Raw genomic sequence first — 17,971 nt, forward strand, 5'->3', positions numbered from 1 at the left:
TGGCCTGGGAGGTGAGGTTTAAGCAGCAGACATATAAGGGGTCCCGATCCAGACCCCAAGAGAGGGTTCTTGGATCTCACACAAGAAGGAATTCAGGGCGAGTCCATAGAGTAAAGTGAAAGCAAGTTTATTAAGACGGTAGACGAATAAAAGAATGGCTACGCCATAGACAGAGCAGCCCCAAGGGACACTGGTTGCCCATTTTTTATGGTTATTTTTTGATGATATGCTAAGCAAAGGGTGGATTATTCATGCCTACCCTTTTTAGACCATATAAGGTAACTTCCTGATGTTGCCATGGTGTTTGTAAACTGTCATGGCGCTGGTGGGAGAGTAGCAGTGAGGATGACCAAAGGTCACTCTCATCGCCATCTTGGTTTTGGTTGGTTTTGGCTGGCTTCTTTACCACAATCTGTTTTATCAGTAAGGTCTTTATGACCTGTGTCTTGTGCCAACCTCCTGTCTCATCCTGTAATTTAGAATGCCTTAACCATCTGGGAATGCACCCAGTAGGTCTCAGCATCATTTTACCTAGCCTGTATTTAAGATGGAGTTGCTCTGGTTTGCATGCTTCTGACACATATACTCTTTTTTTTTTTTTTTCTCATTCTAGACTGGAGTGCAGTGGGGCAATCTCACCTCAGTGCAGCCTCCGCCTCCCAGGTTCAAGCTATTCTCTGCCTCAGCCTCCTGAGTAGCTGGGATTACAGGCGTGTGCCACAACACCCAGCTAATTTTTGTATTTTTAGTAGAGACAGGGTTTCATTATGTTGGCCAGGCTGGTCTCAAACTCCTAGCCTCAAGTGATCCGCCCACCTCGGCCTCCCAAAGTGCTGGGATTACAGGTGTAAGCCACCATGTGTGGCCAACATATACCCTTAAATAACCTGGTGGGGATCCGTCAACCTACAGATCCATCCTCCTCGGAAGTACACACCCACTCCATCAGTCTTTGCCAGCTGTGTGTGAGGGGTGGGCTTTCAGCAAGTGGGAGCAGAGTAAGTTCCCATGGTTCAAAAAAAGCCCCAAGGCACAGAGAGCCACATACTGGCAGCCAGGAGTCTGCAGAGCACACAGAGGCCCAACAGTAGGCATTGCATATACAGTAGCTACTAAAGTTACTGTAAGTCTAATGCAAAGCAGAATAAGTAGCAATGCTAAACAATACACAGCAGGGGACATTCTGATGGGAAGAAGGAGCCTGCAGAACCAGCTTCGCAGAGTTGGCAACTGAATTGTGACTTGGGTTCCACCCTGGAGAGAGAGCATGTTCCTAAAGAGGGAGGAGAGCCAGAGCATTCAGGGATGAGACTGAAATACAGACAGTGTCCCAACTGCATGTGACAATAGGACTCTCACCACCGCCTCTGCAGCATTCGGCCTGGAGAGCCAGTGCTTGGTCCGTAGTGTAACCACCCAATGCATTCATTTTGCCCACTACCCAGATAAAGCCAATTTATCAAGACAGGGGAATTGCAACAGAGAAGGAGTTTAATTCATGCAGAGCTGGCTGTACAGGAGACTGGAGCGTTATTATTACTCAAACCAGCCTCCCCCAAAGTTCAGAGACTAGGGTTTTTCAAGAATAGTTTGGTAGGCAGGGGGCTAGGGAATGGGAGCTGCTGATTGGTTGGGGATGCAATCATAGGGGTGTGGAAAATGGTCCTTTTACATTGAGTCCGCTTCTGGGTAGAGCCACAGAGGAGTCACTGGTCTGGGTGGAATCATCCAACAGTCAGAAATGCAAAAGTCTGAAAACACATCTTTTTTTTTTTGGACATGTCTCTCTCTGTCCCCAAGGCTGGAGTGCAGTGGCGCAATCTCGGCTCACTGCAAGCTCCGCCTCCTGGGTTCACACCATTCTCCTGCCTCAGCCTCCTGAGTAGTTAGGAATACAGGCACCTGCCACCACACCTGGCTATTTTTTTGTATTTTTTAGTAGAGACGGGTTTTCACTGTGTTAACCAGAATGGTCTCAATCTCCTGACCTCATGATCCGCCTGCCTCAGTCTCCCAAAGTGCTGGAATTACAGGTGTGAGCCACTGTGCCCGGCCTGAAAACACATCTTAAAAGGCCTATCATAGGCCAGGGGTGGTGGCTTTCGCCTATAATGCCAGCAATTTGGGAGGCTGAGGCGGGCAGATCACTTGAGGTCAGGGGTTCTAGACCAGCCTGGCCAACATGGTGAAACCTAGTCTCTACTAAAAATACAAAAATTAGCCAGGCGTGGTGGCAGGCGCCTGTAGTCCCAGCTACTTGGGAGGCTGAGGCAGGAGAATCACTTGAACCCGGGAAGCGGAGGCTGCAGTGAGCTGAGATTGTGCCACTGCACTCCAGCCTGGACAACAAAGCAAGACTCCATCTCAAAAAAAAAAAAAAAAAAAAAGGCACTGGTTCGAATGACGGCCTTTGGGGCACTTAAACTGTCCACCAGACAGCCTGGCCTGCCCTTGCCTGGCCTTACAACAGAACATGAGCCTTGGACACGCATGGCCAGTCGATGTGTGTGGAGATCATATGCTGACCACCCTGTCGGGCGTCAGAGCAGGCCACCAGCATGATGACACGTCCACAGAGTCACCACACTCTTTCTCGAGCCACTTTGTGAAGGAGGAATCTGAAGATGGAGGGGGTGTCAGGGGTTGGCTGTGGTCAGGGAGGGGCTGGGCCTGGTCTGTAGCCAAGTTAAGCCAAAACTGGCCCATGTTTGGGGGGAGTCCTCTTTTGTCCTCAGGTAAACTTGTCACATGACTCATGAAAACTGATTTTTTTTTTTTTTAGGGTCTCCCTCTGTCACCCAGGCTGGAGTGCAGTGGTGCGACCTTGGCTCACTGCAGCCTCCAATTCCCAGGCTCAAGCGATCCTCCCACCTCAGCCTCCTGAGTAGCTGGGACCACAGGCGTGCACCACCACGCCTGGCTAATTTTTGTATTTTTTGTAGAGACAGAGTCTCACTATGTTGCTCAGGCTGGGCTCAAACTCCTGGGCTCTATCGATCTGCCCCCCTCAGCTTTCCAAAGTGCTGGGATTACAGGCATGAGCCACACTGCGCTGGGACAGACACTGATTTTAGTGTGCTGTATGTAGTAAATACAAGGCTGGTGTATCACCAGGTACCATTGTAACCCGAGGCTAGGAGGGGAAAGAGAGCAAACATGAGTCCTTGAGCACAGTGGGTGAGAAAAGGAAGGAGAGAGACACACAAAACTGCAGTTCTCAACCCTTCCTGGGCTTCAGAGTCAGCTGTGAAGCTTAAAAAATGCAGATTACGCCGGGCGTGGTGGCTCATGCCTGTAATCCCAGCACTTTGGGAGGCAGAGGCAGGAGGATCACCTGAGACCAGGAGGATCACCTGAGACCAGCCCAACCAACATGGTGAAAACCCATCTCTACTAAAAATACAAAAATTAGCTGGGCATGGTGGCGGGCGCCTGTAATCCCAGCTACTTGGGAGGCTGAGGCAGGAGAATCGCTTGAACCTGGGAGGCAGAGTTTGCAGTGAGCCGAGATCACACCACTGCACTCCAGCCTGGGCAACAAGAGAGAAACTCCGTTTCAAAAAAAAAAAAAAAAGTTACCCAGGTGATTGCGATGTCCAAGCAGGGTTAACAGACTTTTCTACACCGGGAGACAAAGAACTGTGAACAACTCAGGGACCCAGGGCTTCATGCACTTGGAAGAGGTCCAGGGAGAAGTGCTGAGCTGGGTTGGGTGTCTGACTCTGAGCCCTTGCCAGGTAATTGTGGCAGCTGGTGGGCACAGTTCTGGTCTCAGTCACTTCTTCCTCCAGGTGGCAACTGGAACTGCCAGATAAAGAAAGGTCAGCATAAGGTCTTACCTTGTTCGAAGCCTTTGAACTTTTCAAAGCTTTCAACTCCTCGCTTCCCCTCCTCCTCTCCTCGTCCCTGGCTTTTTGTCCTCTCTCCACCAGCCAGCCTTCCTGCAAGGGATGCCAAGGCTCCATCCATCTTTTGATAGAACATGCTTCTAGAGAGCCATGCAGTGATGGGCCTCCCTACCCAGTAAATCCCAGCTTATAATTTTTTTTTTTTTGAGACAGGGTGTCGCACTGTCATCCAGGCTGGAGTGCAGTGACGTGATCACAGCTCACTGCAGCCTCGACTTCCTAGACTAAAAAAAATCCTCCCACCTCAGCCTCCCAAGTAGCTGGGACCACAGACATGTGCCACCACGCCTTGCTAATTTTTGTATTTTTAGCAGAGACGGGGTTTCACTATGTTGCCCAGGCTGGTATCGAACTCCTGGCCTCAAGCCATTCACCCGCCTCAGCCTCTCAAAGTGCTGGGATTACAGGTGTGAACCACTCCACCTGGCTTCCCAGCTCATCAATTCTTTCTGAGACACAGTCTCTCTCTCTTCTTCCCATTCCCATGTCCTTCTGGGAAATATCCTGCCGGGAGAAGTTGCCAGAATGAATGTTTTTTTGACCGAGAAAGATGTTTTGCTGTCAGAACTGCTGAAATTCTATCCCAGTTCTAGGTCCCAACCCTTGTAAAGTTATTGATTCCAAAGAATTCCATGACCTTGTTTCTCTAGGTCAAACCTCTTTATTAAAAGGGTAGTTATACTATCTCACTTCCCAAAATTCCCAGATCTGTTCATTTCCAGGAAGCCCCTTAAGAACACATGGGCCTGGGCACAGCGGCTCAAACCTGTATTCCCAGTATTTTGGAAGCCAAAGCAGGAAGATCACTTGAGGCCAGAAGACCAGTCTTACTATGAGCAATATAGTGAGACCTTATCTCCATTTTAAAAAATTAGCCGGGCATGGTGGCACGTACCTGTATTCTCAGCCTCTTAGGAGGCTGAGGCAGGAAGATTGCCTGAGCCCAGGAGTTGGAGGCTTCAGTGAGCCATGACCGTGCCACTGAACTCCAGCCTGGCAACAAAGCAAGACTCTGGCCGGGCATGGTGGCTCACGCCTGTAATCTCAGCACTTTGGGAGGCCAAGGCGGGCAGATCAGTTGAGGCCAGGAGTTTGAGACCAGCCTGGCAAACATGGCAAAACTCTGTCTCTACTAAAAATGCAAAAATTAGCCACACGTGGTGGCACATTCCTGTAGTCTCAGCTACTCAGCAGGCTGAGGCAAGAGAATTGTCTGAACCTTGGAGGCAGAGGCTCCAGTGAGCCGAGATGGCGCCGCTGCACTCCAGCCTGGGCGACAGTGTGAGACTCTGTCTCAGAAAAAAACAAACAAAAAAAAAGCGAGCCTACCTCTAAGAAAACAAAAGAACTTATGGAAGTTTCCTTCTTTTTTTTTTTGAGATGGAGTCTCGCTCTGTCGCCCAGGCAAGTGCAGTGGTGCGAACTCAGCTCACTGCAACCTCCACCTCCCAGGTTCAAGTGATTCTCCTGCCTCAGCCTCCTGAGTAGCTGGGACTACAGGCGCCCACCACCACGCCTGGCTAATTTTTTTTGTATTTTTAGTAGAGACAGGGTTTCACCATGTTAGCCAGGATGGTCTTGATCTCCTGACCTCGTGATCCGCCCACCTCGGCCTCCCAAAGTGCTGGGGTTACAGGCGTGAGCCACCGCGCCTGGACTGTTTTTTTTGTTTTGTTTTGTTTTGTTTTTGAGACCAAGTCTCGCTCTGTTGCCCAGACTGGAGCGTAGTGTCGCGATCTCGGCTCACTGCAACCTCTGCCTCCTGGGTTCAAGCAATTCCCGTGCCTCAGCCTTCCCAGTAGCTGGGATTACAGGCACATGCCACCACGCCCAGTGAATTTTTTGTATTTTAGTAGAGGTGGGTTTTCACCGTGTTGCCCAGGCTGGTCTCAAACTCTTGAGCTTGGGCTATCCACCCAACTTGGCCTCCCAAAGTGCTAGAAATACAGGCGCGCCCGGCCAGAAGTTTCCTTCTCAGAAAGCCGTATGTGGCCCTGTGTGATGGCTCGTGCCTGTTATCCTAGCACTTTGGGAGGACAAGGTGGGAAGATGCTTTGAGCCCAGGAGTTTGAGATCAGCCTGGGCAACATAGGGAGACCCCCATGTCTAGAAAATTAAAAATTGAAAAAAAAATTATCAGGACATAGTAATGTGTGCCCGTGGTCCCAGCTACTCAGGAGGTTGAGGCAGGAGGATCGCTAGAGTTCAGGAGTTGGAGGCTGCAGTGAGCTGTGATTGCATCACTGCACTCCAACTCGGACAACAGATCAAGACCCTGTCTCATCAAAAGAAAGGTGGTCATTTGGGTCTTCCAGTTGCTTATTCTGCCTGGGACACAGGCAAGATTTAGAGGAAATTGTTCTGTTACTGACCATAGTTGAGTAGGGGAGACTAATACTTCCCGAATGCTCAGTGTAAGCAGGCCAGCAAGAGGACCCCAGGACCCCTCCTCTGTGGCTCCTACTAAATCCCATCTTCCGCCTTTTGCCACTAGTTTTTTTTTGAGATGGAGTCTCACTCTGTTGTCCAGATTGGAGTACAGTGGCGTAATCTCGGCTCACTGCAACCTCCACCTCCTGGGTTCAAGCAATTCTCACGCCTTGGCCTCCCAAGTAGCTGAGATTACAGTCGTGCACCACCACGCCTGGCTAATTTTGTATTTTTAGTAGAGACGGGTTTTCTCCATGTTGGTCAGGTTGGTCTATGAACTCCCGACCTCAGGTGATCTGCCTGCCTCGGCCTCCCAAAATACTGGGATTATAGGCGTGAGCCACCGTGCCCGGCCAGCCTGCTGCTTCTTTTTTGCCAAGGGAAATAACCACTTTGCAGATACAGCTTTTCAGCCTCTAAAAAGACATTCCCTGGAAGTCTCTCTCCCCAGCCTTCTAACTTCTGAATAATCTCACGCCCAAAGGAACATTCAGTTCTTGCTATGGGTCATGCCCGGTCACAACCTTGCTTGGGGAAACTTCTTTCAAGACTCAGAATGGGGAAGAGTTGCGCTTCTCCCAAGCAACTGGCAGTTTGTTGTTATGTTCTGGAAGCTGGTGGGATGGGCTGCATTTCCCTTTTTTTACTGGCCGATTGAAAGTTCGGAAGGGAATTTGCTGACTTTTGCTAACCCGCAGATGCCTCCCCTTATCTATCTAGCTGCTATTTACCCTTGGCTCTGATATCGTCCCTTAACTACAGAGTAGTTTTAGCTTCGGGCCAAAGCCTGGGGGAAGCCACCCTGAAGGTTCATTCTCAGCGTTAAGGGCCAAAACCTGGGGGAAGCCACCCTGAAGGTTCATTCTCAGCATTAAGGGTTGGGGGGTAGGACTCTGAGACTCTCAGAGGCAGGACAAGGCACAGGCATGACACAGACCCAGCTCTGAGCCTTGGTTCTGCCATCCATGAGTTTTGTGCCCTCGAACAAACCACAGTTTTCTAGGCTGTAAAAGGGGATAAGAAAACCTCCCTTGGCTGGGTGTGGTGGCTCGTACCTGTAATCCCAGCACTTTTGGGGGCTGAGGCAGGTGGATCACTTGAGGTCAGGAGTTCGAGACCAGCCTGGGCAACATGGTGAAACCCTGCCTCTACTAAAAGTACAAAACTTAGCCGGGCGTGGTAGTGCGTGCTTATAGTCCCAGATACTTGGGAGGTTGAGGCAGAAGAATCGCTTGAACTGGGGAGCTGGAGGCTGCAGTGAGCCGAGAATGCGCCACTGCACTCCAGCCTGGGTGACAGAGGGAGACCCTGTTTCAAAAAAAAAAGAAAGAGAAAAAAAGAAAGAAGAAGGCAAGAGAGCAAGAAAGAAAAAAAAAGAGATTAAGAAAGAAAGAAAGAAGAAAGCAAGAGATCAAGAAAGAAAGAAGAAAGAAAGAGAGAAAGAAGGAAGGAAGGAAAGAAAGAAAAAAAGAAAGAAAGAAAGAGAAAGAAAAAAAGAAATAAAGAAAGAGAAAGAAAGAAAGAAAGAAACCACTCTCCTAGAACCGCTTTCAGGGTAAATGGATTAACTGGTAACAAACAAGCAAAAAAAGTTTGTTTTTCTTCCAACTCCAGGAGACATGGTTTTTTAGTTGTTTGTTTGTTTGAGACAGGGTCTCACTCCGTCACCCAGGCTGGAGTGCAGTGGTGTGATCGTGTCTTACTGCAACCTCAACCTCCTGGCCTCAAGCGATCCTCCCACCTCAGCCTCCCCAAGTAGCTGGGACTACAGACATGTGCCACCATGCCCAGCTGATTTTTAAGATTTTGTAGAGACAGGGTCCCACTATATTGCCCAGGCTGGTCTTGAACTCCTGGGCTCAAGCAATCCTCCTGCCTCAGCCTCCCAAAGTGCTGGGATTACAGGTGTGGGCCACGGCGCCTGGCCGAGACATGTTTTTATTTTCCCGATTCGGCTTGGTCTCTGTTGCACACAAGCCAGGATGCTGCTTCCTCCAGGAAGAGCTTCCCAGGGCTGGGGAACCCCTCCTAACACACTGTGCCTCCTCTGGCTCCCCTCACTAGCTCCCCATGTTTAGGTCTCACTGGGAGAGCAGATAAGGAAGTTTCTTTACATCCACTCCTTACTTCTCTTTTTTTTTTTTTCCTTTTTTCTTCTTTTTTTTTGTTTGAGATGGAGTCTTGCTCTGTTGCCCACGCTGGAGTGCAGTGGTGTGATCTTGGCTCACTGCAACCTCCGCCTCTCAGGTTCAAGCGATTCTCCTGCCTCAGCCTCCCGAGTAGGTGGGATTACAGGCACGTGCCACCACACCTGGCTAATTTTTGTATTTTTAGTAGAGACGAGTTTCACCATGCTGGCCAGCCTGGTCTCAAACTCCTGACCTCAAGGGATCTGCCCACCTCAGCCTCCCAAAGTGCTGGGATTACAGGTGTGAGCCACTGCACCCGGTCTCTCTTTCTCTCTCCCTTTCTTCCTTCCTTCCTTTCTCTTTCTCTCTTCTTTCTCTCTCTCTCTCTTTCTTTCTTTCTTTTTTTTTTTTGACAGAGTCTCACTCTGTCGCCCAGGCTGGAGTGCAGTGGTGCAGTCTTGGCTCACTGCATTCTCTGCCTGCTGGGCTCAAGAGATTCTCCTGCCTCAGCCTCCCGAGTAGCTGGGATTACAGGTGGGCACCACCACACCCGGTTAATTTTTTTATTTTTAGTAGAGTCGGGGTTTCACCATATTATCCAGGCTGGTCTCGAACTCCTGACTTCAAGTGATCTGCCCATGTAGGCCCTCCAAAATGCTGGGATTACAGGTGTTATCCACCTCACCTGGCCCGCTTTCTTTTCTTTCTTTCTTTTTCTTTATTTTTCTCTCTCTCTTTTCTTTCTTTTTTTTTCTTTCTTTCTTTCTTTCTTTTTCTTTCTCTTTCTCTCTCTCTCTCTCCCCCCCCTTCCTTCCTTTCTTCCTTCCCCTTCCTTCCTCCCCTTCCCCTTCCCCTCCCTCTCTCCCTCCCTCTCTCTCTCTCTTTCTTTCTTTCTCTCTCTCTCTCTTTCTCTCTTTGTTCTTTCTCCACTTATGCTCAAATTCTATACTTACCTTTCTTAAGGACAGGGATGGTGTCCTGTCCACCACGGTGTCTCCAGAGCCTTGGACAATGCTGGGGCTATAAGAATTCAGCAAACATTTGGCTGGATGCGGTGACTTATGCCTGTAATCCCAGCACTGTGGGAGGCTGAGGTGGGCAGATCACTTGAGGTCAGCAGTTTGACACCAGTCTGGTCAACATGGTGAAACCACATCTCTACTAAAAATACAAAAATTAGCTGGATGTGGTGGCGGACACCTGTAGTCCCAGCTACTCGGGAGGCTGAGGCAGGAGAATTGCTTGAACCCAGGAGGTGGAGGTTGCAGTGAGCCGACCAGCACTCCAACCTGGGTGACAGAGCGAGACTCCATCTCAAAAAAAAGAAAAGAAAAAAAAAAAGAACGCAGCAAACATTTGCTACGTAAATACATTCCAGAACCCTGTGCTGAAGGGTTATGGAGACAAAAGGAGGCTTCATGCTGGGCCTCCACGTCCCTCTGTTCCTCTCTAGTATTGTGTCCTTACAGCAGCCAGACTCATCTTTATCAACAAGTCCTCTCATCGTGTGACTCCCCTGCTTAAAACTCCTTACTGTTGGCTGGGCCTGGTGGCTCACGCCTGTAATTCCAGCACTTTGGGAGGCCAAGGCAGGCGGATCACTTGAAGTCAGTAGTTCCAGACCAGCCTGGCCAACATGGTGAAACTCTGTCTCTACTAAAAATACAAAAATTAGCCAGGGGTGGTGGTGGCACCTATAGTCCCAGCTACTTGGGAGGCTGAGACAGGAGAATTGCTTAAACCCGGGAGGCAGAGGTTGCAGTGATCCAAGATCGCACTATTGTACTCTAGCCTGGGTGACAGGGCAAGACTCCATCCAAAAAAAAAAACAAAAACAAAAAACAAAACAAAACAAAAACCTCTTTACTGTCTCCCTGTTACATTTATTTATTTATTTATTTATTTATTTATTTATTTATTTGAGATAGGGGTCTTGCTCTGTTGCTCAGGCTGCAGTGCAGTGGTGTGATCACAGCTCACTGCAGCCTTGAACTCCTGGGCTCCAGCAATCCTCCTGCCTCGGCCTCCCAAGTAGCTGGCACTACAGGCATGTGCCACCATGCCTGGCTAATTTTTGTATTTTATGTAGAGATAGGGTCTCACTACATCGCCCAGACTGATTTCAAACTCCTGGGCTCAAGGGAGCCTCCCACTTCAGCCTCTTGAGTAGCTGGGACTACAGGCGTGCGCCACTATGTCTGGCTAATTTTTATTTTTTGTAAAGATGGGATCTCACTATGTTGACCAGGCTGGTCTTGAACTTCTGGGCTGAAGCAATCCTCCCACCTGGGAATGCTGGGATTACAGGCATGAGTCACTCATGCCTGATGGCTTCTTTTCTTATAAGGACACCTGTCATATTGGATCAGAGTCCCATCCTTATGACCTCATTAAAACTTACAGCCAGGCATGGCGGCTCATGCCTGTAATCCCAGCACTTTGGGAGGCTGAAGTGGGTGGATCACCTGAGGTCAGGAGTTCGAGACCAGCCTGGCCAATGTGGTGAAACCCCATCTCTGCTAAAAATACAGAAAGTAGCTGGGCGTGGTGGCACATGCCTGTAGTCCTAGCTACTCGGGAGACTGAGGTAAGAAGATTGCTTGAGCCAGAGGAGATGAAGGCTGCAGTGAGCTGAAATCGCGGGTAACACGCCTGGGTAACACAGCGAGACTCTGTCTCTAAATAAATAAATAAAAATAAAAACAAAGTAGCCAGGTGTGGTGGTGCATGCCTGTGGTCCCAGGTACTTGGGAGGTTGAGGTGGGAGAATCACTTGAGCTTGGGGAGGTGGAGGCTGCCGTGAGCTGTGATCACACCTCTGCACTCCAGCCTCGGTGACAGAGTGAGACCCTGCCTCAAAATAAAAAAAGGGTGGAAAAAAAACCTTACTTACTTGTTGAACTTCTGGGCTGAAGCAATCCTCCCGCCTGGGAGTGCTGGGATTACAGGCATGAGTCACCCAGGCCTGGCTTCTTTTCTTATAAGGACATCTATCACATTGGATCAGAGTCCCATCCTTATGACCTCATTAAAACTTACAGCCTGGCACGGCGGCTCACGCCTGTAATCCCAGCACTTTGAGAGGCCGAGAAGTGGGAAGCCCAGATGGCAGCCTAGAGCCTGGGAACCACAGCAAATGGGGGCTCCTGGGAGATCCACACAGAGGAACCTGGAGCCCAGGCAGCAACCTGGAGGGTACAGGGAAGGGGCTTCAGCCACAGGGAAGGGTCTGGAGGGAAGAGAGCAGGAGCCAGGGCCACCAGCTATGGGCTGACATCAAGGGCATACTCAAGGTCCTGACTGAGGGGGCCTCGGACACAAGTACCAAGAAGGAGTTTCGGCCAGGTGTGGTGGCTCATACTTGTAATCCCAGCACTTTGGGAGCTGAGGCAGGCGGATCACGAGGTCAGGAATTTGAGACCAAGGCGGGCGGATCATGAGGTCAGGAGTTTGAGACCAGCCTGGCCAACAGGATGAAAATTCGTCTCTACTAAAAATACAAAAATTAGCCAGATGTGGTGGTGGGTGCCTGTAGTCCCAGCTACTCGGGAGGCTGAGGCAGGAGAATTGCTCGAAGCCGGGAGGCAGAAGTTGCAGTGAGCCGAGATCATGCCATTACACTCCAGCCTGGGTGACAAGAGCAAGACTCTGTCAAAAAGAAAAAAAAAAAAAGAGAAGTTTCAGCAGAAGCCATTTATAGACAGACATGCCCCTTAGGTGAAGGGACTCAAATTTTTTTTTTTTTTTTTTTTTTTTGAGATGGAGTCTCTATCACCCAGGCCAGAGTGCAGTGGCGTGATCTTGGCTCACTGCAACCTCCACCTTCCAAACTCAAGCTATTCTCCTGCCTCAGCCTCCCGAGTAGCTGAGACTACAGGCACTCACCACCACACCTGGCTAATTTTTGTATTTTTAGTAGAGACGGGATTTCACCATGTTGGCCAGGTTGTTCTTGAACTCCTGACCTCAAGTGATCTGCCTGCCTCGGCCTCCCACAGTGCTGGGATTACCAGTGTGAGCCACCATATCCAGCCTCAAATGTTTTATAAACAGGGTATAATCACTTACCCATACAGGACGAAAGTTGATAAATAAAACTATATTAAAATCCATTAGAAGACATCCATAAGAGGCCAGGCACAGTGGCTCCTGCCTGTAATCCTAGCACTTTGGGAGGCCAAGGTGGGAGGATCGCTTAAGGCCAGGAGGTTGAGGCCAGGAATTCAAGACCAGCCTGGGCAACACAACAAGACCCCATCTCTACAATTTTTTTTTTTAAGTTAGCAGAGCATGGTGGTGCATGCCTGTAGTTCCAGGTACACAGGAGGCTGTAGTGGGAGGATTGCTTGAGCCCAGGATTTTGAGGTTGCAGGGGACTATGATCACACCAGTGAGAAGAAAAGAAAAGAAAAAGGAAAAGAAAGAGACAGAAAGAGGGAGGGAGGGAGGAAGGGAGGAAGGAAGGAAGGAAGAAAGAAGAAAGAAAGAAAGAGAAAGAAAGAAGGAAAGAAAGAAAAGAGAAAAGGAGGGAGAGAGAGGGGAGGGAAAGAGATGGGGAAGAAGGAAGAAAAGAAGGGAAAGAAAGAAAGGTAGGGAAGGATGGAGGGAGGGAAGGAAAGAAGGAAGGGAGGGAGGGAAGGAAGGAAGGAAGGAAGGGAGGGAGGGAGGGAGAGAGGCAGAACCGTAAGACGTACAAAGGCAATCTGTAGGGTGGGAGATTATTTCCGCAATACATCTGTACTGGGTTGAATAACATACCCCAAGAACTCATTGTCCGCCCAGAACCTCAGAAATGTGAGTTATTTGGGAATGGCTGTTTGTAAATGTCCTTATGTAAGCCAAGAGGAGGTCTTGACTTGGGGTCCCAGGGGTACCGCAGATCCCAGGGACCGGAGCGGCACTAGCAAGCTCTGGAGGATGAGCCAGGAGTCTGGAATTGAGGCTGAGCCAAAGACCCTGGGTAAGAGTCAGGGACTTTGTTTCTGGGAACCTGCCAGGTTGGGATTTGGAACGAAGTAATGGGCCTTGTTTGGTGGTGGTGGAGGGGCAAAGTGTGGGGGTTTCTCATCGTAGAAGAGAATTTTCAGAGGATAGACTCCATTGCCAAAGGCAGGGAAAGGCAAAAGTAGGGAAAATAGCTGGGGGCTGACATGCTGTAGCCAGCCAGCACTTTCCCTTGAAATGCGAAACATTCTGGCAAAAAAAAAAAAAAGAAATGAAAAAGAGAAATGCATGTTCCCAGGAAAGCGGCAAAGAGAGAGAGAGAGAGAGAAATATTCTCATCTCAAGGAAGGAGGGAGAGAACGTAGGGAGGCCATGGCTCCCATATAACATTTCCTTAACTGCAGAATTATTTGTTTTGTTTATTTGCCATATCATTTCATTCCTCTTTACTAATTTATTGAAATATAATATACATATAGAAAAGTACACAGGTCAGGCCCGGTGGCTGGCACCTATAATCCCAGCACTTTGGGAGGCTGAGGCAGGAGGATCACTTGAGGCCAAGAGTTCAAGACCATCCTGGGCAACACAGAGAGACCCTCATCTCTACAAAAAATAAAAAATAAAAAAATAAAAAAATTAACTGGGCATGGTGGTGCGCACCTGTAGTCCTGGCTACTCGGGTGGCTAAGGAGGGAGAATCCCTTGAGCCTTGGAAAGTTGAGGCTGCAGTGAGCTATGACAGCGTCACTGCACTCCAGCCTGGGTGACAGAGTGAGATCCTATCTTAAAAAACAAGAAAAAGAAAAAAGAAAGATATGCAAACTCTAAGAGTACAGCTCAAAGAATTTCCACAAGGGTTAAAAGGTGAACCAGCACCCAGATGAAGGAACAGAGCATACCACCCCCCAGAACTCCCCCTTGAAACCCCTTTAAGTCAGTTGCCCCAAAGGGTGACCACTCTTCTGACTCCCATCTTTGTTTTTCTTCTTTTTTTTTTTTTTTGGACAGAGTCTTGCTCTGTTGCCCAGACTAGAGTGCAGTGGTGCGATCTTTGCTCGCTGCAATCTCTGCCTCCTGGGTTCAAGCAATTCTCCTGAGTAGCTGGGATTACAGACGCACACCACCACACCTGGCTAATTTTAGTATTTTTAGTAGAGATGGGTTTCACTCGCGTCCGTGTGAAGAGACCACCAAACAGGCTTTGTGTGAGCAATAAAGCTTTTTAATCACCTGGGTGCAGGCGGGCTGAGTCCGAAAAGAGAGTCAGCCAAGGGAGATAGGGGTGGGGCCGTTTTATAGGATTTGGGTAGGTAATGGAAAATTAGTCAAAGGGGGGTTGTTCTCTGGCGGGCAGGGACGGGGGACACAAGGTGCTCAGTGGGGGAGCCAAAAAGCCAGGATGAGCCAGGAGAAGGAATTTCCAAGGTAATGTCATCAATTAAGGCAGGAACAGGCCATTTTCACTTCTTTTGTGATTCTTCAGTTACTTCAGGCCATCTGGATGCATATGTGCAGATCACTGGAGATATGATGGCTTAGCTTGGGCTCAGAGGCCTGACATTCCTGTCTTCTTATATTAATAAGAAAAATGAAACGAAATAGTGGTAAAGTATTGGGGTGGTGAAAATTTTTGGGGGTGGTATGGAGAGATAATGGGTGATGTTTCTCAGGGCTGCTTCGAGCAGGATTAGGGGAGGCTTGGGAACTAGAGTGGGAGAGATTAATTTGAAGGAAGATTTTGTGGTAAGGGGCGATATTGTGGGGTTGTTAAAAAGAGCATTTGTCATATAAAATGATTGGTGAAGGCCTGGATGCCGTTTGGTATGAATTGAGAAACTAAACAAAAGACACAAGGTCCAAATAAGAGAAGGAGAAAAACAGGTATTAAATGACTAAGAATTGGGAGGACCCAGGACATCCAGTCAGAGAGTGTCCAAGGGGGTTCAGTGTAATTATGTGTTTGATTGGTGAGTTTTTGGGCTCTATTTTTGACAGAGTCCTTTTTTTTTTTTTTTTTAAGTTGGAGGCTGAGCTTGGCGAGGTGTGTCTTTAAAAGACCATTAGTCCGTTTTACCTTTTCCTGAAGATTGAAGATGGTAAGGGGTACGAAGGCTGCACTGAATACCAAGGGCCTGAGAAACTGCTTGGGTGATTTGACTAATAAAGGCCAGTCCGTTATCGGACTGTATAGAGGTGGGAAGGCCAAACCGAGGAATTACGTCTGACAGAAGGGAAGAAATGACTGCAGTTACCTTCTCAGACCCTGTGGGAAAGGCCTCTACCCATCCAGTGAAAGTGTCTACCCAGACAAAGAGGTATTTTAGTTTCCTGACTCCGGGTATGTGAGTAAAGTCAATTTGTCAGTCCTGGGTGGGGGCAAATCCCCGAGCTTGATGTGTAGGGAAGGGAGGGGGCCTGAACAATCCCTGAGGAGTAGTAGAATAGCAGATGGAACACTGAGAAATGATTTCCTTGAGGATAGATTTCCACGATGGAAAGGAAATGAGAGGTTCTAAGAGGCGGGCTAGCGGCTTGTAACCTACATGGAAGAGGTTATGAAATGATGACAGAATAGAATGGGCCTGTGAGGCTGGAAGGAGATATTTTCCTTGGTTTAAGAACCATTTGCCTTGTGTGGGAAAAGACTGATAGGTTGAAGTTTCAGTGGGAGAGTAGGTGGGAGTGACCGATGAGAAGGAGAAAAACTGGCTGTGAGGGACAGAAGTTGGAATGTTAGCTGCTTCTTTAGCTACCTTATCAGCATAAGCATTGCCCTGAGCGACGGGATCTGATGCCTTTTGATGGCCCTTGTAGTGTATGACTCCAGCTTCCTTTGGAAGTAAAGCGGCCTTGAGAAGAGTTTTCATTAAAGAGGCATTAATGATGGAGGACCCTTACGTAGGGAGGAAACCTTTCAGCCCATAAAACAGCATGGTGGTGCAGGATATGGGGTCAGTATAAATATTGACGCATAGTCCCTTTGCAAGAGTGAGGGCCCGAGTTAAGGCAATGAGTTCGGCTTGCTGAGAGGTAGTGGAGGGAGACAGAGCAGTAGCCTCAATGATAGATGTGGAAGAGACTATAGCATAGCCTGCCTTTGTTGGTGAGTGGCGATCAGGCCTGGTGGAACTGCCATCAATAAACCAAATGTGATCAGGGTGAGGAACAGGAAAGAAGGAAATATGGGGAAATGGGGTGAATGTCAGGTGGATCAGAGAGATACAGTCATGGGGGTCAGGCGTGGTATCCAGAATAATGTGGGAGGCCGGATTGAAGTCTGGGCCAGGAACAATGGTAATTGTGGGAGACTCAACAGAGAGTGAGTACAGCTGAAGGAGCCGGGGAGCAGAAAGTATACGTGTCAGGTGTGAGGAAGAAAATAGATTTTGGAAGTTATGAGAACTGTAGAGAGTGAGTTGAGCATAGGTTGTGATTTTGACGGCCTCTAAAAGTATTAGGATGGCAGCAGCCGCTGCACGGAGACATGATGGCCGGCCTAAAACAGTAAGGTCAAGTAGTTTGGACAAAAAGGCTACAGGATGCGATCCCAGTCCTTGTGTAAGAATTCCGACTGCACAGCCCTGCACTTCGGCTGTGTGTAATGAAAAGTGTTGGGATGAGTCAGGGAAAGCTAGAGTTGGGGCAGTCTCTAAAGCTGTCTTCAAGGAACGGAAAGAGGAATGGGCAAAGGATTTAGGATCTACAGGGTCAGCTAGGTTTCCTTTTGTGAGTTTATATAACAGTTTTGTTAGGATGGCAAAACCAGGTATCCAAAGGTGAAAGTATTCCACCGTGCCTAGGAAGGAAAGGAGTTGTTGTTTTGTAGAAGGTGTTGGGGTTTGAGAGATCAGTCGGACACGATCGGCAGGGAGAGCATGTGTGTTTTTATGAAGAATTATGCCAAGGTAGGTAACAGATGGAGAAGAAATTGGAGCTTTGGAGGGGGATACCTGATATCCCTTGGAGAACAAATGTTGAAGGAGCAGGAGAGTGTCTTGTTGAGAAGATTCAAAGGAGGGGCTACAAAGTAGAAGGTCATCAATATATTGAATAAGGTGAGAAGCGGAGGGGTAGAAAGAAAGTAAATCATGGGAAAGAGCTTGGCTGAAGTAATGAGGGCTGTTCCTGAAGCCTTGTGGTAGCACAGCCCAGGTAAGCTGCTGGGACTGATGGGTGTCAGGGTCAGTCCAGGTAAAAGCAAAGAGAAGCTGGGATGAGGGGTGCAGGGGAAGAGTGAAAAAGGCATCTTTAAGATCAAGAACGAAATCGTGAGTTGTGGAGGAAGGTATTGAGGACAAAAGAGTGTATGGGTTGGGCACTACAGGGTGGATAGGCAAAACAATTTGGTTGATAAGGCTCAGATCCTGAACTAACCTGTAAGACTTGTCTGGTTTTTGGACAGGTAAAATGGGGGAATTGTAAGGAGATCTTATAGGTTTTAGAAGCCCATGCTGTAAAAGGCAAGTAATAACAGGCTTTAATCCTTTTAAAGCATGCTGTGAGATGGGATATTGGCGTTGAGTGGTGTAAGGGTGATTAGGTTTTAATGGGATGGTA

Source organism: Pongo pygmaeus, chromosome 6 (genome assembly GCF_028885625.2).
Source record: "Pongo pygmaeus isolate AG05252 chromosome 6, NHGRI_mPonPyg2-v2.0_pri, whole genome shotgun sequence".
Taxonomy (NCBI): domain Eukaryota; kingdom Metazoa; phylum Chordata; class Mammalia; order Primates; family Hominidae; genus Pongo; species Pongo pygmaeus.